Genomic DNA, 27,850 nt, shown 5'->3' with positions numbered 1-27,850 from the left:
GACCAGCTCACTGTGGTGTTTTCTGTGTGTTTGCTTGTGTACCTGTATGAATGTATGTGGACTGTGAGCCTTGGTGCCTGTGAGAATAGACACAGGGAAGGCCTTTATGCTTGATGAACAGATTATGACACAGAACACTATGACAAAGGATGAAAATCACAAACTTAAAAAGTATTGTAAATCAACCATTTAGCTGTAGTTTGTTATTATTTTGTTTTTTTTTCTGTGTGTGGTTGTTGTTGTTTTGGTGTTGTTAGTGATGCTTAGCTTCCCATTTACTTTCAGAGTTACTAAATGTTTACCTTTTGTGCATTTTGGAAGTCATCTAAGAAGAGTATATGTTTACATGTGTAGATGTACTTTTCTTTCTCTTTCAAGATGCCATTTCAGAGTGTGTAGTCTTAAATTCAAAATCTGCCTAAATATAAGCCTGTGCTGTGCATGCCTAATGTTTTTGTTTTCCTTATGGGTAGTGAGTCAGCAGTGCTGGTTCAGTGTGAGTGGGACAGAGTGTGTGCATGGGGGATGGGGTGGGGGAGGGAATGATTCCTGAAATGCTCTCTTAAAAGTCAACAGTTTTGAAGAATAATAGTTTCAATATCCACATTAAGCCACCTTTTGCTAAAGATAAAAAGGTTTTTTTCTAATTTAATCAAATATGTACAATTCTCTATATATAATTGTTTAGGATAAAAGAGGCTTTTCTGCTTGATTATTTTAATCTCTGAGTAAAAATTTAGCTCATAGAGTGAATGAAATCTTTTAAGTACAGTTTTCCACAGTTTTCTATAGTAGAATACAAATTAATATTTCCTTGAATATCTTGGTAAGCATTGGACAAAACTGACTACTAGAGCCAGTAAAAGATGTTTAAAGACTGAGCTATAGAGAACTCACCACATATGATGTTAGCTACAGAAAAATGTATGCTTGGGAATCGGATGAACGCTGAAGTTGAAGAATCTAGGTCTGTGTCTTCTAAACGTAAGCTAGGCAGAGGCATGGGACAATCTGTATCTTGCATTTCCCCTGAACAAAGTTAGATTTCCTTAACTGTAAATCTTTCCTTTATCTAACATTAGCAAATGATTTGACTCAGACTCAGTGGAGTTAAGTCTGTTCCCCTTAAAGCTTTAAATGGGACTTCCTGACTTCATCTCTCTACCTTACACTATTTTCCCTAAAATCAAAGATTATTCCTCTAAAAATCAATATGATTTGTTGTTGTTATTGTTGTTTAGAAAAATAATATTTTCTTGTAGCAAGATACTTGAGAGGTGTAGCTGTTGACTTGTGTAGCTGTTGACTTTTGTAACTGAGAGTTCTGGATTCAGTTATGAGTTGATAATGTCCAAAACCATTTTCTCCTTTTCCTTATCTCTTAAAACCTCAAAGGTTATTTTTCTCAGGATACTCTCTTAAGGTGTTGTTAAAAAGACAGATGGGGGTGGTAGGAGAAAGGACCTTGCTTTTGGAAGGTTGTTTTGTTTTTTTTAATCATACTTTGAAAGCTGTTTTTTCTACATAATTTGTACGTTTGTGTATTTGAGACAGTAGCAAATAAAATCCTTATAGCTTCCTCTAAGAGCAGGTATAGTTCGATCTAATTGAAATCTTTTTAAGAAATGACACTGTGCAGATAATGGTGATAGTGTACTTTTCCCATATTACCAGAGGTGTTTATACCTTTTATTATTGCTCAGGTATACTTAACCTGTTTCAAATAAAATGCAGATCCCTTAATAAGGTCTCTTTTCAGAGTAGAGTGAGATACCAAGTTAGAATTATAAATGACGCCTTGCATCATTATGGAGTAATTTAGGATTCACCCAATGATGTAACAAAACTAACAACATAATTTCATTGTGAAACTGTGTCTTATTAAAGAACAACTGTCTGACATTCTTTTACAGTTGCTTTATTTAACTTCATGCAAATATTATTAGTAGTGACATTTTTCTGTTGTGTATTAGATTCTCTCATTAGCACGATGTGTTAGTTATCACCAGTGAAATCATTTCCTAGATAGGTGAGGGACAAAATCGAGAAAGCTAAAAATTATATCAGTGATTTACATTACTACCAGACCGTCTGCTCACCAGAGATATGACAGAGTAAACTTTTTGACTAGTATAAAACCTAGCACTTCCGAGAAATGATTAAAAGATATATAAGAAATATATAATAATATTTTTGGAAATCATTTACAAGAGTGCTCAATACAAATTTTTCTTCCAGTAGTCTTTTAGTATTTTCAATTCATGAGGACAAACACAGTTCCAGTCATAGGATTTGTAGTCAAAATGGAAATGATGTGTGTTTTCTTTTCTGGTTTCTAACCCTCCCAAAAAAATTTAAACATCTCTAACAATTTTAAAGATTCATATATAGTATTTCTTGTTTGTCACGTATCTAAAATATGTGCTGTGGGTGGCTTGGTTGTTCTTTGAAGTTCATGCAATATATTTTTATTCTAAAGCTTCTCCTCAAAACTGGACACATCCCTTTGACATAGGATGAATAGTCTTATTTAATCAGAGCTACGAATAAGGCAGTTGATAGTTAATGGCCTTTGAAAATGACTTCCATTGTGAGGCAGCATCCATTTCTAGGTTTCCCTCTCTATTTTTTCTCTCTTCCTTTTTAGTATTTCCTTCTTATAGTTGGTGTATTTGGGTAATCACAGCTTACTTAAAAAGGATTAACTTGACAAAACTTACCTTTATGTTAAAATAGGTGTTTATATTTGGTGGCAAATAGTTTTAGCTTGTTGAATTAGCATGCTGCCACCTCTCAGCTCCTCTAACTTGAGAGATGATGTGCTTTATTTTGAACTGTTAATGATAGGTACATATTGAAATTAAAATGTAAGCCTTGACATTCACTTTAATACTGTAGCACACAAGTAGGAATATTTGGATAATTGTCATAGCAGTATTGGATTAGAAATCGTGGTAAAGAGGTGAGTCCCTGTGTGTCAGCCTTTACTTCCAACTTGGTGTGAACATGCAGGCCTCACTAACAGCTCGGCATACTGTATAATGAAATGGGAATGACGTAGGCCTTGTATGTATGATATTCCACGTGTGAGTTATTGTAATGAAACATGCACAAATAGATCCTCAGATGTGTATACACGCGAATAAACTCATTCACCAATTTAAAGCTTATTTCTAACACGTAGCACTTCAAATGAATTTAAGCATAGTTGGGGATCATTTTGAAATTACTTCTTTCAATATCTCTGTTATCTGTAACCAAGTAGCTTTATGGAAATTGATTAATGTAACAGGACAGACTTAGGCTTCCACCACAACATAGCGTCCTATGCCTATGTCAGGGATAAGCGCCATGACGATTCTTCCCTTACTAATTAGATGCTGAGCAAGACATCTCTGGGAAGTTGGGACAAACATGAATGGGTCACAGCCAAGGCAGGATTGCAAGGATTCCAGTGATAGTGAAAGCATTCAAGTTTGCCAGGTCGCTGTGACACAGGAGCTGATTCCAAAGGAACAGCCCGTTACAGATAGTGAGATGGCGTCACATACTTCAGTGAAAAACAAAACCCTAGGGTTTCTTCTTTTCCAACTTACACATTGCACACACTTATTTAAAGGAAGACACAATGGACATGGCTCTGGTCAGTCTTCAGTTAACATGTAGGTAATGCCTGTCCATAGCTAACTTGGTAATGTGGACGAGAATATATATAAAGTATAAGGAGAGGAAATTGGAGCTTGCCTTTGCCTTTACCCTGTATTCATAAGTGAACTATGGTGGATAAATTGTTTTAGGTGTGAACTCCTTTCCCCCAGAGTATATAGAGAGAACTCTGTGCAGTAAGGAAAACTGAATTGGTGAATCATGGGAATACCTTTTTCAGTGAAACCCATTTTCTCTAGAACTCACTGTTCTTTGTTATTGAAGGAACATTGGATATAACTGTCCCAGGAGTTCTTTCCTTTGGAAGGTTTGGCATCTAATGTGATGTGTGTGGAAGCATGGGCTTTGTTCCATGTGCAGACATGCTCATGCCTTTCATGACACATGTTTGCTGGTGACTAACCACGGTTCTCCAGGCTTTGGCCAGAAGAGTGTTTGGGGTCGTAGGAAATGATTGATGTCACACACATCTGCCAGAGCTGATGCCATTCTTATTTGCAGAAGAGCAGCTGGTGTCCACATTTTGCGTGGTTCTCCTCATCCACTGAAGCCCCTGGGATTAGAGGCAAGAGGAGTCAAATACCCTTTGGAGGAACTTTGACTTCTAATAAGCTTAAGAGAAGTAAAGGAAGAGGGGCAGAGCAGGAACAGCAGCCTTTAGGTTCTGTTGTATAAACAAAACAAAAAGCAGGAGTATCTTAGAAGACAAACTGATAAAGAATACAGAGGGAAACAGGATGGAAAAAATTATCCTGGGAAAAAGAAAGAGTATGTGCTATGACATCACTAAGATGGTGTGGGAGCTGTGACTGCGGCCCACAGTTCCCCCTGAGCCTTTCCTGTACCATGTCTCCCTCCCTGGGCTTAAAAGGAAGTTTAGAGAATAGGAAAAAAAAGTATTGATTGTTTTTTCAATTTGTACCTTCCCTGTCGGAAACCTCACACATTTCATAGTGTACGCTTGCTCCACCTTCCAGTGTAACACTTATGACTGGACTTGGCATGGGTGAGGGCAGAGTTCTGGGTCCTCTCGATGGGACACAGCGCACAGCGTTTTGTGCCATGGTGTGTGGGGATGAGAGAGCGTTGTCTCCTTCTGCAGTCAGAGCCCTCCTTAATGGGAGTACTACAGGGAAACAATGCCTCACTCAAACCAGGGCGTTCAGAAATCAAATTCTCCGCTTATTAATCATCATTCTAATTAAGAAAAAGAATTGATCCTTTAACAACAATATAATATCCTTTTGTTTTCCTTTAATTAAGTCCATCAGTTTTTCATTTCTCTCTATAAAGGAAGAATAATGTTAAATTGTAGGAAGTTACTTATTGAAACCACTGATGCGATTCCCTGGAGCACCTCTGACATCTTATTTATCCATCCTTAGGAACTGTAATGCTACTTTGCTGCTACATTTAGTGTTTGGGTCAGAGAAGGGTGTTGAGTTATGACTCCTGTGCCTGTTTGGCTGATAGACATTTACCTAATAGCCTTAGTACAAGGTTAGTTTGTTCTTATTCCCCGATTCCTCTTTCTTAAACTTCATTTCTCTCTTCTACCTTCACTTCTCTCATTATACAACTGCTTCCTTAGTTTTACTGCCTCTCTTTTGCCTAATGCAAAGGAATTAAAATGTGCTTGAAAGTAACAACTATTGAATCAGGTATCCTTTTGCCAATCTGTCATTTTGATAAGTTCAGGAATGTGGTGCTATCCTCACATACAAACATGTCGGTGACAGGACTATCCTTGTTTTACTGCAGGCCTGTCACCCTGGCTACTAAAGAATCCTCAGACTTCAGTGGCTGGCTTACCAACTGCAGTCTTCAGTTTGGTATTTAGTGCCAAGAAGGAAAGTGATCATTTCACATCCATTGATTGGTTCTCGATTCCAGGCTGCACTGTAAATGTATGTATATAATAACTAATTTGATTCTTATGATAGTCTAATGGAATCAGGAAGTGTTCTATCTTGATTCTCCAGATCTAGAAAACTAGCTTTTAACTTGGCAGTGTCTTCATGGAAAGTTACTCAGTAGCAATATTCAGTACCAGTTCCCTAAAGAAACAAAGTTATTAAGGAGTGCTATGCTTTTTGTTCCAGGAGAATGCTTTCTATAAGTCTTCAAAAATTACCTACCATGAACATAAGACAGTAGTATTTTCTAGACTATCAAATTTGTTTTTACCCATTAAAACACAAACTTTTCTTGTAAACTGGTCAAACTTCAACCTAAAATTTATGAATGCTTCAGTTTTCCCCAAATTGTTATTTTTTTCCTAAATACATTGTGTTTTTTAAAAAGTTTAAAAGATTTAATGTTAATTCATAAAAAGGAATCATCTTCCACATATGTTCATTTACTTTTAATATTTAATATCATGAAACTGAATTGGTATTATTTTTGTAAATTTTCTTTACATTATTGTTTGATGTGTGTGATGATAACCATTGACTGCTGTTCCTCCCGACTCCTCTAATCTCATGGCTCACAAATGCTTTCTACATAAAAGCTGGTGTCTATCTACATATTCTTTGAACATTATGTCATATGTTTTGAACAGTTTGATATTCACATAATATTTTTTAATATTTAAATTATATGAGCAGGGTAGAGTAATGAATTACTGAAAGAGTAGCTATCAGTATATATATGGTTGTGAAAATATGTCATTCCTTACAAAGATGTATGGCTCAAATTTAAAGCCACTAAGTGTAAGGGAAAGAAATGCATGTGCCTTTTTGTCCGTTGTCATGGCCCTTAGAATACTGACATCACAATGGTTCTTCATCCTGACTGCTACAGAATCCTCGGACTTCAGTAGGTTGACTACCAACCTTAGTCACCAGTTTGCTATTCAAGACTAGAAAGACAAAATTCGAGTTTATTCAAAGGTTCTCCCTTCCAGGCTCCACCAAAAAGGTATTTTTTTTATAAGTAATTTGTTTCTCATGATAGCTTAATCATATCAGGAAATGTTCTCTCTTTATTCCTCTAGATCATATGAACTAACTCTCAACTCAGTAGTGGTTTCTTGAAAAGGTAGACATTCAAGCCATATTCGGTACCAATCTTCTGTAGAAACAACATTATTATATGAAGGGAGGTATGCTTTAAGCATACAGGAGAACAATTTCTGTAAATCTTACCAAAAAAAAGTGTCCAGGTTATGCTTGAGCATTGTTTTATATGCAACCCAATTGTTTTAACCACCATGACTACAAATATTTTTAAAAAGAATTGGTCATTCTTTTTTGTAGACCCTAAACCTAAGAACTCCCTGGTTTTCTTCAAATTGTTATAGTTACAACACATATTGTGTTCTTTGGAATATATTTTGAATATTTGAACATTAATTCTAATTAGACAGGAACTACTTTCCAGACATGTTAATTTCCTTTCAGTTTGTCCATCACAAAATTTCGTTGCTATTATTTTGTAACATATCTTCACATTAGTGTTTGAAGTATGCGATGACAACCATTGGCTGCTGTTCCTCCTGACTTTGAATCTCATGGGTCTCATAGGCTTTCCACATAAATGCTGGTGTCTCTCTACATATTCTTTGAAAGACGTCATATGTTTTGGCGAGAATTATAGTCACTAAATATATAATTTTAATATTTGTATTGTATGAGCAGGGTAGAGAAAAGAAATCACCAAAAAGTATGAGTCACTGCATGTGTGTGTGTGTGTAACCAGTGAGAATCACATCAAGTCTGTCTTCTACATACAGGATTTAAGACTTATCAAAATGTACAGTATTGTCCTGGATCTGGGGTTCATGAGTTCACTGTCCCTGCTCTTTGTGTGTTTATTAGCACAGAGATGTAACAGCCCACACAAAAACATTTTTCTCTTATTATGACCTTAACATTTGCCAAAAGTGCCCCATACTGAAATTCCTTTTTAGTATCTTTTTTCCCCTTAGACCAAAGCCAGATGTGTACCCAGACACAAAGCCTCTGTGTATAGCAAGCTGTTTTAAATATTGTGACTCGGCAATGTGCTGTCTTTTCTCTGCTTGAGCCAAGGATCTCTGCTCAGTGTCTGTGGATTACCAAGCTCCTTCTTTATTGTATGTCTTGCCAGCTATCCCTATTCATTTAACCTTTCATTAGCGTCTGTGCAGCTTCCCTGTCTGCAAAGGCAAGGAGAACCCGAAAGGCCCCACTGTCACAGTTATTAGATTTCTCCGTTACATCCCAGCAACCACAAAGAAGCAAGAGTGGAGACTATTGTCGTGCATGCTGCTGTCCTGGGGTGCAGCTCTTCTGTGCATGTCAAGGACATGTGCCACATGTTGATATGCATCCCAGGAATAAATGCGCAACATGGGGGATAGGCTGACAGAGGCAGCAATGAGCTTTGTAGGAGTTATTGCGAAGACCAACAGTTAGTGAAGGAATTTTGCTTAACCAGCCAAGGAGATAGACGGAGTTGAGAGTTGCCAAGATCTGCCTTGTGGAGCTTGTCAGTCCCATTGTTTTCATCTAAACTTCATTTGAGGGAAAATTGAATACCTTCGACAGGAATGAAAGTCTTCTTTTCTCCTTTAACCTCGGAGGGGAAAATGTTATTTCTGATGACTGTTATGGTGCATTACAACTATTTTTGTATGGACTAAAGATATGTGAATGATTATGTTACTTACGTCTCATAATTTTTACAATTTCACTGCAAAATCGTGAAAAATGTTTTAACAGGGATTTGTATGTTTTATAAATCTGGTTTTAAAATGGAGCACGTGAATCTCCTTGTGCTCCTGCTTTGCTGTGGCTGCCATAGCACAGTGTGGCTATCACCTGGTTTTTATACATGTGTTTTCATGCTTGCTGTAATATGGAGGAGAAGAGGAATGATTACAGGTCTCTTTCACATAATAATAAATACAAATACTTGGATATGTAGAGTGGAAAAGATTTCATTTTAAACATCATAATGAACTCTCAGAGCTGGAAGAGAGCTCAGTTGGTAGAGCGCCTCCCACAGGAGCATGAAGACTTGACCTTGCTCCCCAACATGTATAATGGGCCAGCCAGCATGGCACCTTTCACTGCTGTTCTCAGGGCTGGGAAGGCAGTGACAGGCAGGTCCCTGGGGTTCACTAGCCACCCAGCTCAGCCTCATTGTTGAGGAGAAGGCAGGGAATCACCATGAATGCCATTGGTTCTGGTGTCTAATCTTGACCCACTCAGTGTTTGGGGATGTCTGCCTTGGAAAGCAGAGTTTTAAGTGAGCATACACTATAATGGCTTCAGTTATGGCGTTTCTGTGCATATGCTTCCTTCTCCTTGTGGCACTGCCTGCTCATTCCTATTAGCCAAACAACCAGTTTGGTAATCTCTATGGCTGCCTCCCCACAACTGCTTGGTGATATAAGTCCTAGTGGTTTCGTTTTAACTGCTTTATTGTGAGATACCTCACATACCACCATGTAATCACCCTTTAAAATGTACATTAATAATACCCCATTATATGGATACACGGTTTCTTTTAGCATCATCAATTTATGGATTTTTTACTATTATGCATAATGCTGCTGAGAACTTTATTTGGGAGAGGGTCAGATGTTTTTATTTCTCTTGGATGTATACCTTTAAGAAGAATTGTTGGATCATGTGGCCTTCTTTTTGTCCATTTGAGTTGTCTTCAGAAAAACAAACCAAAACCAAAAACCAAAAAAACCTCTTGTGGTCTTAAAAAATACATATGTGGTAAAAGGTTTTTTTTTGTTTTTTTTTGTTTTTTGTTTTGCTCGCTCTCTCTCTTTCTTTCTTTTACATTAATAAAAAGCTGTTACTGGGTGGTGGTAAGGCAGAAGCAGACAGATTTCTGAGTTCAAGGATAGCCTGCTTTACAGGGCAAGTTCTAGGACAGACTGGGATACACAGAGAAACCCTATCTTGAAAAACAAAAAATTAGGAAAGGAAAATCATATGCTTAGGTTATTTAGATGTATGGGTAGGAATGAACTCAATTTGTGAAAGTGTGAAAAAGGAAAAGGACTCATGTAGTATGCACTTTATATTGCAAAAAAAATTCCTTTTCTAGTGGCATTCACTCACACACACACACACACACACACACACACACACACACACACACAGACACTAATTGATTTAAGAAATTAAGAAAATATGGTGGTGATGGCGCACACCTTTAATCCCAGCACTTGGAAGGCAGAGGCAGGTGGATTTCTGAGTTCGAGGCCAGCCTGGTCTACAGAGTGTGTGCCAAGACAGCCAGGGCTATACAGAGAAACTCTGTCTTGAAAAGAACCGAGCCCCCCCCCAAAAAGAAAATATTTCTTGATTGGGTTTCTTGTTATATTTGTTCTTTCTTATTAATTCCTCACATTAACAAATCTAATTTACTTTTGAATAGTGACTTGGCCCCGTCTTAAAGCATTACTGTTATTTTAGAAACCCAGTGGAGTTTTAACATTTGTTTTCCCTAGTTTTTTTTTAAATACTAATAATCATTTTCCACCCCCCAGAGGTAGCTACTCTAGCAACAAAAGGCTATCTGTTGCAGTTGAAGAGAAATTTACTAGTGGGATCCCCCTCCCCACCTGCAAAAATAAAAGTTTGAAAAACAGTAGTAAAATTATCTCTTTTTCCTATGTAGGCCAAGAGGGCTTGCCCTGGTTATAGTCTCAATATTTTAAGTCATAGGATCATGTAAAATTTTGACTTGCTAGCATTAAACTTCTGATATATAAAATGAAAGCTTTAGATTTAATTCCAAATTTACCAAATAATTTGAGTGCATACTTCCCAGAATAGCAACATAAAGTAAGTCAAAGAATGAACAGCATAAAATTCTTGCTAGCATAAGAGAGATAATGAGCTAGACAATTAAGTTAGAAATTCTTTTTTTTTAAGATTTATTTATTATTATATGTAAGTACACTAGCTGTTTTCAAACACTCCAGAAGAGGGCGTCAGATCTTGTTACGGGTGGTTGTGAGTCACCATGTGGTTGCTGGGATTTGAACTCAGGACCTTTGGAAGAGCAGTCAGTGCTCTTAACCACTGAGCCATCTCTCCAGCCCTAAGTTAGGAATTCTAACCTATTAGTGATGAGTGAGAAGATTGGTGATGTGGATGGGTTGGGGGTAGCATGTTGATTGTCTGAGGGACTAGCTTTCTAGGTGGAGAGAAGAACCAGCACAGAAGCTCTGAAGTGGGCAGAGGGACTTACATTGCCTGGGGCACATGGGGTCTTGGTATTAGTGGGGTGAATGTTGGCTTTTACTCTCTCTCTCTCTCTCTCTCTCTCTCTCTCTCTCTCTCTCTCTCTCTCTCTCTCTCCCTCTCTCTCTCTCTCTCTCCTCTTGAGGCTAAATGGTTCAATAAGGAAGCAAGTAGTAGATACAAAGAACTTAAATCTTTGTGCACTAGTTTTTTAAGAGTCACAGGAACTGATGGAGGATAGGAAAAGAGTGAGGAAAACAAAACAAAATCAAATTTGGTTGGTCTGTAAGACAAGCAAAGGAAGTTTCACATAGAGGTCAGGTAAGGTAGGGATGAGGTTGCCACTGGAGATGAATGTTACTTTGAGGGTGGCAGTTTAAGTGAAGTGGGCCAAAGCTTGGTCTGAGCTTGGGAGAATGAAAGGAAAGTGAGTATAGGAAATGAAAACAACTGTTTAAATTGTACCTCAAAGGGCAAAAGGAAGCACCTGAAGTTAGGGTGTTTCATTTTTGTTTTGGTAAAATTGCAGAATTGTTAGCATATTTAATATTGAGATTGAATTTAGTGGAGAAGGAATGGTTGACACAGGAGGGAACTGGAAGTGTTTTTGTTGTTGTTGTCGTTGTTTTGAGAAAATTTAAGATGGGATTCTAATCACTGCCTGTGTTGAAAGCTTTATTTAGCTATGATCAGTTTAAGTATGATCAGTTCATCTGAAACAGAAAGATGGTGGTGTAGTTAGTATATGAGACTCAGGAAGATTAAATGTGTAGAATGTGGAAACCGTTTAGGACAAGAATAGAGACTTTTCATGAGAATTAGTCAATATTTGCTTTTCCCCCAAGATTTATTTTTATGGGGCTAGGGAGATGACTAAATAATTAAGAGGGCTTGCTTCTTTTGCACTCCAGCACTAGGGCCAGGCAGTTCAGAACTGTCTGTAACTCAGTCCTAAGCGATCTGGCACCTTCCTCTCTCCTCCTTGGATACCTGCATATACATGTCTTGGTCATGTACATAAATAAGAATAATACAAATACATTTTAAAATATTTATATGTTTGTGTGTTTGCCCATCCACAGGGGTCAGAATAAGGCACTTGCTGCTCTTTACTGCTGAGCCATTCTTCCTCTTTGTTAATATTTGTAAAGTCATTATTGAACACAAGAATTAATTACTTAGTGATTTCTTCAGTTACTACAGCTATCACTTGGAGAGATAACTGTAAAGAATTGATTTTTAAATTGTGCAAGTTTTTTATGTATTGCTTGTGAAGTTACAATGTGATTCCTATAGCTAGTTTATTTTACTCACCCTTGTAATACTCCAGAAATACTGGGTATTCATTCAAGTTAGGTAAATGAGTTCAAAACTTGTAGGTAAGTCATCTTTTCTTTCCCAAGGTGTTAGCCTCCACAGGTTCCACCTACCTAGACTATTAAAGCATATCCCAGAAAGACAAAGAGTTTTATAGTTTTAATCTGAAACAGATGATTTTTAAGGCCTTAAAGGATGTTTAGTGTTCAATATCTAGATAAAGGTTCTTATAGTGAAATTGTAACTGTGTAATAGAAAGTTGAATTCTTTATCAGTATTGAATAGAAAGAAGTAGTAGAGAAATTACAAATAAGTTGAGTTAATTATAAGCCGGGCGGTGTGGTGCACGCCTGTAATCCCAGCACTCTGGGAGGCAGAGGCAGGTGGATTTCTGAGTTCGAGGCCAGCCTGGTCTACAGAGTGAGTTCCAGGACAGTCAGGGCTATACAGAGAAACCCTGTCTCAAAAACCCCAAGTCCAAAAACAAAAACAATACCACCACCAACAAAAAAGTTGTAATTATAGTTGTAGGATTGATTGTAAAGCTGGAGCAGGTCACATACGTTTTGTAGAGTTGGAAACAGGAAATACTTGGGAAGTCTATCTAGAGTCTCCCTGACTTTGAATATGTGCACTCATTCCTATTTTAAACTAGGATACGGAAAATTAGGGACTGGATACTTGGCTCAGCAGTTATGAGTGCTTACTATTTCAGAGGACTGGAATTCAGTTTGCCAACACCCACATGAGATGGCCTGTAAGTCTAGATTGAGGGGATTTGATGGTTTCTTCTAGACTCTCTGGGGACTTGCACTTATACCTCTCACTCCATTCCCATAATTAAACATCATAAAAATAAGTTTTTTTAAGAGACTGGAGAGATGGCTCAGTTGTTCAGAGCACTGGCTGTTCTTCCAGATGACTTAGCCTCATTCTCAGTACCACCTACATACAGGATAGCTCACAATTGTCTGTAAGTCTGGTCCCAAGGGATCTGACACCCTTTTCTGGGCTCCTCTGGTACCAGATAAGCATGTGTTATTCCGACATACATGCAGGCAAAACACTCTTACACATAAAAATTTTAAATGTCTTTTTTAAAACATGTAGAAAGCTAAACTCAGTATCAGTTTAGTGTATAAGCTCAGGACATATTTTAGAGAGATAGTGGTTAAAGGAGAATCAGATAGATCTTAGTGAGGTTTCTGTTGGGTTATTGGGAAAGAAGTGATAGGTCTAAGGTAGATTTGTAAAGAAGATCTAGGGTCAAAACCTCTTTAAAGAACACAGAGAATAGCCGGGCAGTGGTGGCGCATGCTTATAATCCCAGCACTCCGGGAGGCAGAGGCAGGCGGATTTCTGAGTTCAAGGCCAGCCTGGTCTACAAAGTGAGTTCCAGGACAGCCAGGGCTATACAGAGAAACCCTGTCTCAAAAAAACCAAATCCAAAAACAAACAAACAAACAAACAAAACCAAAAAGCAAAAAACAAAACAAAACAAACAAACAAACAAACAAACAAAACCACAGAGAGGTTGGAAACTTAAAGAGGACAATTAGAGAAGAATTGGATTTGAATCAAAGGCCAATAACTTAAAAGTAGTTAAAGATATGTGAAATGCTATTTGAGGGACCAATGGATCAGTAGATAAAGGCACTTACTTGTCACCAAGCCTTATAGAGTTTAAAGCATAGCTTGTTCGAACCTTCATGGTAGAAGGAGGGAACTAACTTCCACAAGTTGTCCTCTGACCTCTACACACTCAAAGTTGCATGTTCACAGGTGGACACAAGTAAACATAAATAATTTAAGCAAACAATCTTTAGTAAAATATAGTGTTTTAAGTATACCCACAGAACTAAATTATTTTAATGAATTAATGCTTTCCAAAATACTTCATTTGTTAATAAAATAGTCAACATTTGAAAAACAGTATTTATTGTAAATGAGTTAAATGGATCCTGTAGTCTACAAAAACATTGATATAAGGGAAGGGCTGTAAGGAAGACAAAAAAATTACAATGCCAATATTAATGAGGAGACTACATTTGTAGGCAATATTTCAGTTAACAGTGTGCTCTTTTAGATAGGAAAGAGTAGTATCTGTCTGTACAGGATATAAATAGTTCAAGTTAAAATTAAATACAAATAAAGGAAAATTTTCAAAGCAGCGTATATATCTCAATCCCCCAATGAGTTCTTACAAGTTTGTAAGTTAACCAGCACTTGAAAGGCAGAAGGAAATGGTCTACATTTCAAGGTTCAAGCTAGCCAGGAGTGTTCAGTAACATTGTCTCAAAAAAATTTTATGGTTTATGTAAAGGAAAAGGGGAAAGTGAAGCACAAACATATATAAAATGTACTTTAATAAAATTATGGACGAGAACATGCTTGAAAAGCTCAGGAACATAGACTGTAAAAAGTTTAAGTATAGAAGGAAATACTGTGAATAAAAATTTTATTAAAGAATTGTAGGAACTATAGCATTAATGTTTCTCTGTTCTATTTCTTGACTGTGGTAGACACTGTGTGTATGACCAGTTGCGTTAGATTCTTGCCACTGTGTCTTCCTCACCTTAGATTCTTGCCACTGACTTTTTTTTTTTAATCTTAATGGATGTTATGTCTTCAAACTGTGTGAATCAAAGCAAATATTTTCCTCAAAAAATTGCAGTATCAAACCAAACTTTAAGACAGTCCTTAAAGAAAGAAAGTTTTAAAATAATTTTTTTAAAACTTAATCAGCACAAGGACCAAATAGCAAAGTGAAAATGTACCACAGGCATGAAGAGGTTTTTTTCTTTCTTTTTCTTTTTCTTTCTCTTTCTTTTTCTTTTGTTCTCTTCCCTCCCTCCCTCCCTCCTTACCCCCCTCTCTTTCTTATGATGCGAGGGTACAGGTTCTCACCATGTAGCCCTCACTTAGCTGAAACTTTCTGTGTGCAGACCAGGTTGGTCTAGATTTTTACAAATAGCTAGCTGCCTGTCTTTGCTGTGCTACAATTAAAGATGTGTGCTACCCAGCCCAACAAACCTCTTCTTTTGCCTAGGCTATCTGGCCAGCTTGCTTCTTGGACCCATCTGTCTCTACTCCACACTCAGGTTTCAGATACATTTGGCTCTTGCCTGGCTTTTTTGTTGGTGTTGGGGACTTAAACATCGGTTCTCATGTTTGCGCATCAGATGCTCTTACGCACTGTTTACCTATTCTCACAGAATTTTTAAAGAGGTGTGTGTGTGTGTGTCTGTCATTGTATGCCTGTGTCAGTTTTCTGTTGCTGTGAAGAAATACCATTACCATGGCAACTCTTTATAAAAAAAAAAGCATTTAATTGGAGCTTGTTTAGTCTATTGTCATGTTGGGATGCATGATTGCAGGCAGGCATGTAGACATAGTGTTAAGAGTTGTTGAGAGTTCTACATGTGGATTGGCAGGCAGCAGAAAGAGAAAAACACTGAGTTTTGTTTGAGCATTTGAAACTTCAAAGCCAAACCCCTAGTGACACACTCCTCTAACGAGACCACACTTATTCCAAAAAGGCCTTGGACTTAGAGCTCATGTTTTTTTGGCCAGGGTGTAAGTCAGTAAGCTTCAGTGATTCTTTTGAAGCTGGGGTAAGTTACATGTGTGTGCAGGATACCTGGCTTGTTATGTGGGTAACTATGATCTGAACTTCTAGCTCTCATGATTCAGTAAACACTCCACCCTTACAATATCAAACTGATGGGGAAATAAGTTGATATTTGTATTTTCTATTTATCAATATATGAAATAGGGTCTCATATAGCTCAGACTGACTTTCAACCGACTATGTAGCTAATGATGAACTTTAACTTAAAAAAAAAACACTTATTTTTTTGAGACAGGATTTCTCTGAGTTGTTCTGGCTGTCCTGGAATTTACTCAAGACCAGGCTGGCTTCTAACTCAGAGATCTACCTGTCTCTTCCTCCTGAGTGCTGGGATCAAGGGTGTGTACCACCTCACCTAGATTTTTCCCCCTGCATGTATGCCTGTGTGAGAGTGTCAGATTCTCTGGAAACTGGAACTACAGACAACCGTGTGGGTGCTGGGAATTGAACCTAGGTCCTATGGAAGAAAAACCAGTGCTCTCAAATATTGAGCCATCTCAAATATTGAGCCATCAAATATAGCTCCTTTATTGTTTTGAAACACTGAGTCTTAACTATGTAGGCTTGGCTGGCCTGGTATTTCCTTTGTTAGACTGAGATGGCCCCAAAGAGATCAGCCTACTTATGCCTCCAGAGCACTAGGATTCACGGTGTGTGCTGTCACATGTTGCTTTTAATTACACATTTATTTTGTGTAGGTTTGTGTGTATGTGAGCTTATGTGTACCATGGGCACATGTGTAGTGGAAATCAGTTCTCGGTTTTGAACTCAAGTCCCAAAGTTTAGCAACAAAACACCCTTACCTGCCTAGACTTCTCACTGGCTTCAGCTCCAGTGAGAGTTAAAATTATGGAGGCATCTGTTCTCTAAGTAATTTAAGACATCTTGAAATTCCTTTATTCTGTTTTTTAGCCTTTTTATTTTCTAACATTTAATTGAATGCTCAGTACTTAATTTTAATTTATGATCAGTTGAAAGGACTTAGATTGTGGGTCTTAAAAAATGTTGGAAGTTTTACCATGTTGTATCCCTGGCTGGCCTTGAACTCTGAATCTATTTGCTTCTACCTTCTAGAAGTCTGGGATAAGAGGTGTTGGTCACGATGTCTGGCTGGAGTTTGATCACTAGAAAAAGTGACTCTGTCTTTTGGCTCTCAATGTTTCATTGTTTTTTTCTTTAATGAGTTTCAAAAATGTTTATATCTGCCTGATACATTTTTTGTCTAACTGTTACTTTTAACTTCTCAAAGTCACCCTTTTAGGTTTGTCTCATGTAGACCCTGTAGATGGATCCATGTAGTTGGATCAGGATTAGTTTTTTTTTGTTTTTTTTTGGGGGGGGTTGGGGGGACCCAATTTAAAATGCTTTTACTTGTTCACATAATGTGGGTTTACTTCTGTAATATTAGTCATTTTTTGTTGTTGTTGCTTGTGTTTCTGCCTGTTTTTTTATCATCTTTTAAAATTACTTTTTAATTTGCTCTCATTGTTCTTCTCATCTTACAAAAATACTTTATTTCATTTTGTTTAGGATACCATCAATTTTTTAATGTTTTATTTTCCTTTAATAAAGCCAACATGTAATAAACTGCTAACATGGATAAATGTTGTCAAACCACGACATCATCAGTTGTAATATGGATGCTGATTTCAAATAAGCTAAAACGTGAAATTGAGTGCATTTTAGAATGATGGTCCTTTGCTGTTTGTACTTGACCTGTACAGTAACCTGTTGTTACTGAAAAGCCGAAGCCTTAATACACTTCAGTCTATTATATTTATCAAGTATCTTTTCTGAGAGCGGTTGCATGAAGGCAATATTCTCAGCATTCTTAGCTTTGAAGTACTATTCATGGCTTTCAAGTGAAAGGATGTTTTGTCTGACAATATTTTAATATTTAAATTAAAAGTCAGAATTGGAGCTACACTTCTTTTTCCTTAAAACCCAACAGACTGTTCCCTTATCTATTGGCCTATAGGGTTACTATAGGGAAGTCTGGGACCAGCCTGACTTTTTTTTTCCCCTTTATAGGTGACCTACTTCTGCCTGGGTATTGGCAGATTTCTTTCTTTATCCTTGAAGTTCAGTAACTTTATTAGACTGTATCTCGCTCTTGGTGTGATTCTCTATTACATTTTTCCTATTAGTGGTAAGCCATCTCGATCGGTGGGTTCAGGAAAATTTCTTAGATATCTTACATGCTTTAATTTTTGGAATTCTTTCTTAAGCATTAGTTATATAATTGCCCATCTTCATTTCCGGCTCCATTTCATTATTTACTAAATGCTTCCTTTGTTCTGTTCTGATATGTTATTTTCTTGATAATCTTTACTAAGTTTGTTCTCTTCAGTATTAGGACTACTACTTATACTGTGGATTTGTTTTGTTTGTTAGTTTCATTTTGATAGTGGCTTCACCACTTCATTCAGTTTTGTTATGTATGTCTGTGAGCAGGCTTTTCAATTTACCTTCTATTTACAAATGCTTTTAGTACTTGTAATGTCAAAAGGTGAAGCTATGTTGTTTTTGAGAAGATGGGTTCAAAACAGTTATAGAGTAGCCATGTCAAAATCTATTCTCTGTGAACACAAAAACAAATGATTTTGATTAAGTCTTTGTGTCAGATTTTGTGTTTTGTTAATGACTTAAGATTTGGTAAAAGCTCAATCATAATTCTTTCTGAAGATATATAAACTGCTTGCGCATAGTAGAATTCTGTTTGTTGTGTATGTTTCTGTGTATCAATAAAGGATGATTAATTATTTTTTACTTATGATTAATTACTTTTTACTTATAGTCATTAAAAGTCTATAAAGTTTATTTTTTATTGAGTAAGTTACCATGCAGAATAGATGAAATTCTTTGATGTTATGACTGATGTATTCTCTATCATTCATGTGTACCACAATGAAAAGTTCTTTTGTAAGAATTTCTCCAGAGTACCAATTTGTTCTTTGTGTTTGTTCTGGGTGGGGAACTGAAGATGGTGAACAATGTGCTCCTGATCTTTATTCAGACTTGAAGGCTGTAGTGGACAATGGGACTGTGACTAGTTGTTGTTAATGTGTGAGATTATTACTCTGACTTTGAATAAAAAAGGCCATTTCACTTGTTAATGGAGCAGGCTCTCTCATGAGCAAGTTTGTGTTAATTTTCTCTGTCTGTCTTCTTCCCCCTGAGGTGCAAATATATGTCTCAGAATTTCTTAAGGATTCTAAACTATTTTACTTAATTATCAATATTGTGACTGCTTCCTGTGATGTTTCTGGGTTTTTTTTTTTTTGTTTCTTTGTTTGTTTGTTTTGTTTTTAACCAACCATTAGCTTGTCAAACACTTATTGCCATAGATAATAGATCCTGGGGCTTTAATAAACAAAAATTCATGTTCCTTCAAACTAGCATTCTAGGTGAAGTAAAGGAGTTAAACACAATTAATAAAATGTAGTAGAATACTAAGTGGAAAGGAAAAGTTTACATTTCCTAAGAACATGGGAGTCATAATTAAAGTTAGGGTGACATTTAAGAATGCTTGGTGAGGGAGTGAATGTGGATGTGTGAAGGGTACCACAAGTGCAGCATCTGCAACAGGGATATAGATGAGAATGTTGCAGGAAAATGATAGAGTAGCTGAACCCAGAGACAGAAGGTGGGAGTGAGATACTGGTAAATTCTGAAGGACTTTTTAAGGCCCTCACCAAGTGAGATTAGGCTTCCATATGAACAGCAACACGATTTAGGTTTATAGGGGTTTCTCTGGCTGCTAAATTGATCATAGAAACAGTAAGGTAGGCTAGGTGGAAGTGGAAGTCTTCCCAGCACTCGGGAAAGCAGAGATAGGCAGATCTCTGGGTTTGAGGTCAGCTTGGTCTGTAGAACAAGTTCTAGAACAGCCAGAGATACACACAGACAGCTTGTCTCATAAAATAAACAAAACAAAATAACAGCAAGGTATTTTGGCTAGCATTTTAGTATACACATATATACACATATACACATATAAGCAAATGTTTTATAACTGAAACGATACATTTACTAACAATACTATTTTTTGTTTCTGTTAGGAGAAAGGAATTCTGGTCAAATTACAGTAGATTTGTTTGATTCCACATCTTGTCGGTGACTAACACTGTCAAATAAGTTATAGCCCTGACTTAATAAGTAAAATTTTGGTTGTATATTCAGACAAAATGAATAAAATGTAAATTACAAATAATAAAAGCTAAAAATTAAATACCTAAAATTCTTCTAATAAACTGCTACTAAAGAGTTGTTGCTGCTCCCTAGGGACAACTGCTTTCATAAAATATTTTTGGTTCAGATTTCCTGGGGATTTAACTCCATGCTTCTAAATGATATGTTTATAGTGTCTGTGTTTTTGGTTTATCAACTTTAGACATTCTCTCTTGACTTCTTGCTATGACAGATGTTTTCAGTCCCACTTCTCACTACTGACCTTCCTCGTTCATCGGTCACTGACTTGGCGCCTCTCTGGGGTTCTGCCCAGAAGATTTAGCCTTCCTCCTTCGCCTCAGCCCCTCTGTGAGTATTTTGCTCCCTACACTTTGCTGACCAGTTCATGTTCTTCTATCTGTCTCCATCCTTCAGAACCATGGGCAAACTATGTAGTTTTTGAAAAAAATTTAAGAATTTTTATTGGCTTAGGTTCATATTGGCACTTTGGAACTCTTGAATAATAGACTAGAATATTAGGTCAAAAGGGTTTTTTTTATATGTATACACTTGAAGAATTTAGTTTTTGTTTTGCTATTAAAATGTTTTGAAGGTTTGTTATTTTGCATACATGAATGCTTTGCCTGAATGTATGTCTGTACACCTGTGTGCCTGGAGTTCAAGTAAGTCAGAAGAGTCTGCCAGATGACCTGGAGCTGAAGTTACAGATGCTTGTTAGCCACTATGCCAATGCTGGGAACTGAACCCAGGTTCTCTGCAAGAGCAACAAGTGATCTTGACAACTGAGCCATCTCTGCAACCCCACTTTCTGTTTTTTAAAGAGATAGATGATATATTTGCCATATTTCATTCTTCAAACAACTAAATTTTCTCATGTCAGCATCTACTCTTTCAAAGTATACTAAATAGGTATGTAATTTTTTTTCATATCCTGGTACTGTAATATTTCTTTCATTTTGAGTTTTTAAAGTTGTAATTAAAATTACTTGAATTATTATTGAATTTTTCCAGCAAAAATATTTTTATGTTCCAGTTATTTCTCTTCTAGGAATAGCCATTTCTAAGTCAAGAAGATAGGCTTTAAAAGTTTTGGTTGCTTTAGAAAGGTTTTACAGGTCAGAACTCTCCCTTTTATTACTAGAAAGTGAATAAAGGATAAAGTCAGTCATGATTCAGATCACAGAAGTATATTATTTCCATCACCTTAGATGGAAAAGATTTGAAAATGAATTTAAAGCAGGATAGAGGGATATACCAGAAAGTGAATCAATATGCATCTGTATATTCATTACTTTCTTTGTGGCTATGATCAATACAGAATCAGCTTAAGGAAAAGTTCGTTTTGTTTGGATCATGGTTCTATTTCTCCCCCCCCCCCCACCAAGATTCTACCGCCTACCACCCACCCAATTGCTTATGGTTTTAAAAAGTATAATTTTTCATGGTCAGGAATAGTGTTGCAGCAGGAAGATAGATCACTTTCCTGGAGCTCTTTATAGCCTAATGGATCAGGATTCAGAGCATTTGTGTTAGAACCAGAAATTACTATCACCTTTAAAGCCTTGTCTCACCAGTCCACTTCTGCTAGTTAGGCCACAATCCTCAAATTTTCACAACTTCCTAAAACTGCAGCACCAGCTGGTGGCCAAATGCTCCACGCGTGAACATACATGATGTTTCATATATTTTTAAACCATAATAGAGTGTATCATAGCTGGTTCAATACTGTCTTACTTGATATGCCTTGTATTGAACCTGGTATGGCCTGATGCTTAGCTTAGATTATTTTCTCCCATACACCTAGGTCTAAGAAGTAGTGGAAGATTTGCAGGGGTAGGGGCTGTTGAAATCTCTAGCTTTGGCTGTCCAGGAACTTGCTCTGTAGAACAGGCTAGCTTTGAACTCAGAGATCTGCCTGCCTCTGCTTTAAAGGCTTGTACCACCACACCCGGCTTGATTTTTTTTTTAAATAGGTTTATTGCGTGTGTATGATTATATTGCCTGGATATTTGTAAGTGTACCACCCTTGGCCAGAAAAGGTTATTGGACCTCTTAGATCTTTAGTTATAGGTGGTTGTGAGCTGCCACATAGATGCTAAGACTGAACCTGGGTCCTTTGCAAGAATAGTAAGTGTTCTTAGGTGTTGAACCAGCTCTCTAGCTCTCAATTCTCTCTCTCTCTCTCTCTCTCTCTCTCTCTCTCTCTCTCTCTCTCTCTCTCTCTCTCTCTCTTTCTTTCTCCTCCCTCCTTCCGTCCCTCCCTCTCCTTCTCCCTCCTCTCTCCGTCTCCCTCCTTCCCACACTCTCTCCCTCCCTCCCTCCCTCCTCTCAAAAGAATGATTTTACATCATATGTATGAGTGTTTTGCCTACTGAGTCATTGCTCTAGCTCTCTCAACAGTGTTTTAGAATACATATATTTGAGTGTTTGTTTTGTATACTGTTTGTATTTTTATAAATATTCTATAGTTACATGAAAATAGATTACTACTTAATCATATAAGTATTTTTACTTTATTATTCAAGGTGATATATTTCTGTATAGGTGACTGTTATTCTGACCTATGTGACTTAAGTTTTCATGTCATGCTTGTCTCAACCAAAAAATATCCAGCCAAATTATTTTGGTACTCATCAATTCAATTTTTAGATAAAAACAGTACTCTTGTACTTGACCAAATCATCAGTCCATGCAGTTACAGAGATTGAACCAATCTATGTTATATATAAAAGTACACATACATATGTATTAATTTGCCTTTTAATTTTTTTGTATGTATGGTTTACCTGCATATATTTTTGTATATTTTGTGCATGCCTGGTGCACATAGAGTCTAGAAGAGGGTATCTGATCTCTGAAAATTGTAGTTACAGATGGCTATGAGCCACGATTTGGTTGCTGGAACCAAACCTAGGTACCTTCACAAGTAATAAATATTCTTAACTGCTGAGCAATCGTGTATATTTTTAGGCTTGTGGTAATATTTTTAGTTTTGGGTGTTTGTGTGGACTCAGTAATTATTATTTGTGTTTCGGATTACAAAATTCATTTTTAGCAGTACAAGAAGCAGGCCAGAGAGATGGGTCACTGGGTAAGGGTTCCTGTCCCGAAGCCTGACCACCAAAATTCAATTCATATGGTAGAAAGGGAGAACTAAGTCCTGCAAGCTGTCCTTTAACTTCCACATGTACAGTATGGTGCAGTGTACATGTTCACACTATAAATGATGTAAAAAAGAAAAAAAATTTAAGAAACAAGTTCTAAGGTTCATCCACAATCTTGTTCATCCTAGTTTGATTTCTTTGACTTCCTTATTCTTTGTATCACACTTTGCTTTAGAATTCTGTAGTTTTGTCACTACCAGCTATGCATTGTTATGGAGAAATAAATCTGAGACCAACTTGATTCTTCTGCCCACATTTTTTTTTACTTGATTTCCTTCTCCTAGATGCCCATGTTATTGCTTTAAGTTTAGTACTTCTTGCTCAAATATGTTCTATTTATTCTATATTTTTATTTTCTTGTGAATTAGTTTAGGCTGTATTTATTACGGAAAGCTTATATATGACTTTTAAACACTGAGACATTTCTCTAGCTTCAACTTTTATAGTTAGTCATTTTTATTTTTTAAACTACATTTTAAAAGTAAACTTATACAGTATCTTATTGTCAGCGTTTTGAGATACAGGTAAAGGAGGCAGTTTCACACTGTCTACCTCAGCAGCCTAACATATTCCCAAAGAGTTTTAGGAAAATTGACTCAAGCCAAACCAGCATTTGTGAATTTGACTTGAAAAGAAGTCAGGACTAGACAGCATATTATGAAGCAGACAGAGTTTAGTAAACATTTTAATACAGGTTTAAGCATGTATTAATAGATGTCTTGTAGGTTTACAAATGGTGAGGAAAAAAGTCTTCCCTCAGGAATATTGGAAGTTAGAATATTTTTACTGTAAGCAGGGAGTCAGGGGAGGAGGGCTCACAGCAACTCTCATTAGAAACATAGTTTGGATGATGTTTGGAGCTGGCTAGTATTTTTCTTAAAAGGTGGTAGCGAAGGTATAGGCTTGTTCTTGAGATTCTTTTGTTTTGTTTTGTTTTTTGTTTTTTGTTTTTTTTTTAATTTGGTTTTTTCGAGACAGGGTTTCCCTGTATAGCCCTGGCTGTCCTGGAGCTCACTCTGTAGACCAGGCTGGCCTCGAACTCAGAAATCCGCCTGCCTCTGCCTCCCAGAGTGCTGGGATTACAGGCGTGCGCCACCACTGCCCGGCTCTCCATGCTGTCTTAACTACCCGTCAACTCAAAGACCCTCCTTCTACTTCCTGAGACTGTTCTTGAGATTCTAAAGAACATTGTATTTGTTAGACTATGGGAAGACAATGGATAATTAACATTTTCTACATGTATCCTAAGATAGGACAATATTTTGTGTCTTCTTTTGGTGATGAGGAAACAGCTCAGTCAGTAAATTGCCTGTTCCAAAGCTTGAGAGGATCCCAGTTTAGATTCCCTGCAGGGACTTAATGCTAGAAGGGCCGGGGGCAGCCCTGGAGCTCATTGGCTAGCCAATTTAGTCAAATCAGTGAGCTCAAAGTTCAGCGAGAGACCCTGTGTCAAATCTGAAACCACCAGCTGTTGGTCCTTGCCTTCCAGACTCAAGCACTTATATGCACACATCTTATTTTTCTGTTTTATAATACCACTATAGGTTTTATCCTACTTTATGGATAAGAAAATGAAGCTTGGGGAAAAAAATGAGATGACTAAATTTGGCAAGACTAAGGAGAATTGAAATGCAGACTTAGTCCTGACATATAATACCATATAATGTATATGGTCTTCTGTTCTCAGGAATTCCTGCTGCATCAGATTTCAGCAGAGAAGTATGCTGATGATGTTGTATTTAAGCACGAGCTACAACATACAAAGGGCATCAGGATATGTCTAGATAAACTCATCAGGATATGTTTAGAATATAAGAGTCATTTAAGTTTGTAGGGAGAGAGAAAGAATGAGAATTTAGATGACTTTGACAACAGAACAGCTTTATTTAACCTGAGAATGACACACCATGGTCAGATGTAGGTGATAGAATGTACCTGTTAATTCTAAGGAAGAAAATCCTTTTGGCAGAATATTAGAAAGTCTTTATAAATATGGAATGACTGTTTTTTGCCTGTCTGCTCCATGGTCCCCCCCCCTTTTTTTTAACCAGTTAGGAAGTCAGCTCACTGTAGCCTATGACTCAAATGTAAAGAAAAATATTCTAATTGTAAGCAGTTTTAATGTTGATTAGAAATCTATAAAGATTATTAGATTGGATCTTTAAAAAAAACTATAGTAGAAATGTAATAAAATTTTTGCAGTTGTTTGTTGATATATCACTTTATTAGTTACTTTTCTATTACTGTGAAAAAACACCATGACCAAGGCAATTTATAAAAGAAAGTGTTTAATTGGGCTTACAGTTCCAGAGGATTAGACTTTATGATGGTTGAATAAAGGCATGGTGGCAGGAACACCTGAGAATTTGACTCTTAAACAGCAAGCAAGAGACACAGTGCTAATCTCAATGCTCACTGCTGCTGACACATCTCCTCCATTAAGGCCATACCTCCTAATCCTTCCCAAACAGTTCTACAAACTGGGAACCAGGTATATGAACATGAGCCTATGAGGGCTGTTCTCATTCAAACCACCACTGGTATTTTTCCAATATTGATTTATTAATGAAGGTTGAGGAAATGATTGTTTGTGTAGTTACAGTAATTACAAAACACACCTCTTTTCTGTTTCTCAACACTATTACAGTAGATGTGTAGCAATTCCTGTGATAGAGTGCTAACATTATTTTGGTAAACCATAATTTACTTAAGAGAATCTACAGAATATTTAGATAAAAGGTTTTATATGTTACCTTAATGGTTTAAAGAATTGGGCATGATGGTGCACTTCTGTAATTTCAATTCTAAGTTGAGGCAGGATTATAAATTCAACGCTAGCCTGGACTACATAGTGAGACTTTACCTCAGAAAGCCAGAAACTTGCAAAGATGGAAAGTTAAAAAAAAAAGATTCAAAGAGGATCTGCTGTAAAGATGGGACTCTAAGTTTGGGGTCATGGTTTTTGCCTTTAACCCTAGTTCTGGGGCACTAGGGAGGCAGAGCAGGCTATCTAGGGACAGATAGTGAGACCTTGTCTAAAAAACCAAAATGTTTATTTTTATTATTACTATCATCATTGTTATTTGTTTGTTTGTTTATTATTGAGACAGGGTTTTTCTGCATAGCCCTGGCTATCCTAGAACTTGTTATATAGACTAAGCTGGCCTGGATCTCAGAAATTCGCTCACTTACCTCTGGCTCCCAAGTGCTGAGATTAAAGGCATGTGCCACCACTGCCTGGCAGATATTTCTTAATATCTGTTATCTAGTCAGATTTCATATATTCAGTTAACTCATAAACATCTCTCACCTCTTTAATGTTTAGATTCTATAGAAAATTGCTTGCAATCCCAGGTCTTGTCCTTATAATTTCTCACATGTAGCTTCTATTAGTTATATTCATAACAGGGATTCTCTTAACGTGTTTCTCTGTGTGTTTTATATTTGACTCTTTTTTGTTGTTGTTGTTGTTGTTTGTTTGTTTTTTTGTTTTTTTTTTTTGTTTTTTTTTTTTTTTGTTTGTTTTTTTTTTGAGACAGGTTTCTTCCTGGTTGTCCTGGAACTCACTCTACTGTAGACCAGGCTGGCCTTGAACTCAGAAATCCGCCTGCCTCTGCCTCCCAAGTGCTAGGATTACAGGTGTGCACCACCACGCCCCGTTTTATATTTGACTCTTACTATGAGCTTTGAACAGGTTCAGTTTTGCTACATGAGATTACCTCAAAAATAATGACTTTTATCTTTTAAAGATTTATTTGGCTTATTCATTTTACATAGAAATTTTAAAAAATGTAGAAAAAGTAATAAAGTGACATTTCTGAAACTTTTCAGCTTAATGTATTTTTATTTTTTAAGCCAGAGGACAATCTTGCTTTAAAAGAAAAAAAGCAAAACAAGACCCAAAAACCCAGAGAAGGCAAACTTTAAATTTCTGCAGCTTCTTAAAGTAGGAAGATACAAAGGAGGAAGAAGAAGCTATGTCTTTTGAATCAGGAAAAGTTAAATTTGTTTGAGTAATTCAGAAAATTGTGCATGTTCAACTTAGCCATACCCAGGGGCTCCATAAACAATCGCATAACTGGAGTTTTTTAGAGAGAGATGTTATTTGATAACATAATTATTATTTCAGTATTTGATAATAGAGTGCAAGGTTCTTCTACTTTCTTTGGTTTTCAAAATAATGTATTGCTTGCACAGAGTAGGCCAAGAATTGGATGATGAGATGGCTCTGTGGAAAAGATGTTGTTACCAAGCCTGCTGACCTGAGATTGATTCTTTACATGGTTGAAGAAGTATATCCCTCCCTCCCATCCTTTTTTCTCTGTAGCTTTGGCTGTCCTGGAACACATTCTATACACCAGGCTAGCCTTGATCTCACAGATATCTGTCTGCCTCTGCCTCCTGAGTGCTGGCATTAAGCCAGCTGTGGGATAAGACCCAAATCAAAATGACAAAATGGTTTACTAGCACCTAATTATAACAGCCATGGCTGGTTGGTTTTGTGTGTGTATGTTAGTTACTCATGTATTGAAATACATTTGTCTATCCTTCACGGTTATTATTCATACTAATACTCAACTCATAACATTTTTAGCCAGTGGGGCTTCTAACTGATAGCTTTTGTTTTATTTAGTATTGAGAAGAGCCTAACACATTTTATTGAGTATTGAGAAGAGCCTAAC

General features: G+C 36.9%; 1 protein-coding gene across 7 annotated transcripts in view; it reads left to right on the top strand.

Moving 5' to 3' along the window:
* The window catches only part of LOC127663791 (uncharacterized), a 741,437-nt gene that overhangs the window by 672,857 nt on the left and 40,730 nt on the right, over window positions 1–27,850 (top strand). Inside the window, exons 4-5 of one of the 7 annotated variants that reach the window (XR_007973028.1) lie at window positions 5,428–5,573; window positions 20,237–20,352. The exons of the other annotated variants lie outside the window; for them this stretch is intronic. The gene's annotated coding sequence lies outside the window, so the exon portion shown is untranslated. The remainder of the gene's footprint in view (window positions 1–5,427; window positions 5,574–20,236; window positions 20,353–27,850) is intronic. 7 annotated transcript variants of the gene reach the window in all.

The sequence above is a fragment of the Apodemus sylvaticus genome, chromosome 13, assembly GCF_947179515.1.
Source record: "Apodemus sylvaticus chromosome 13, mApoSyl1.1, whole genome shotgun sequence".
In the NCBI taxonomy this organism is placed as follows: domain Eukaryota; kingdom Metazoa; phylum Chordata; class Mammalia; order Rodentia; family Muridae; genus Apodemus; species Apodemus sylvaticus.
This window is presented reverse-complemented; position numbering and strand designations above follow the sequence as displayed.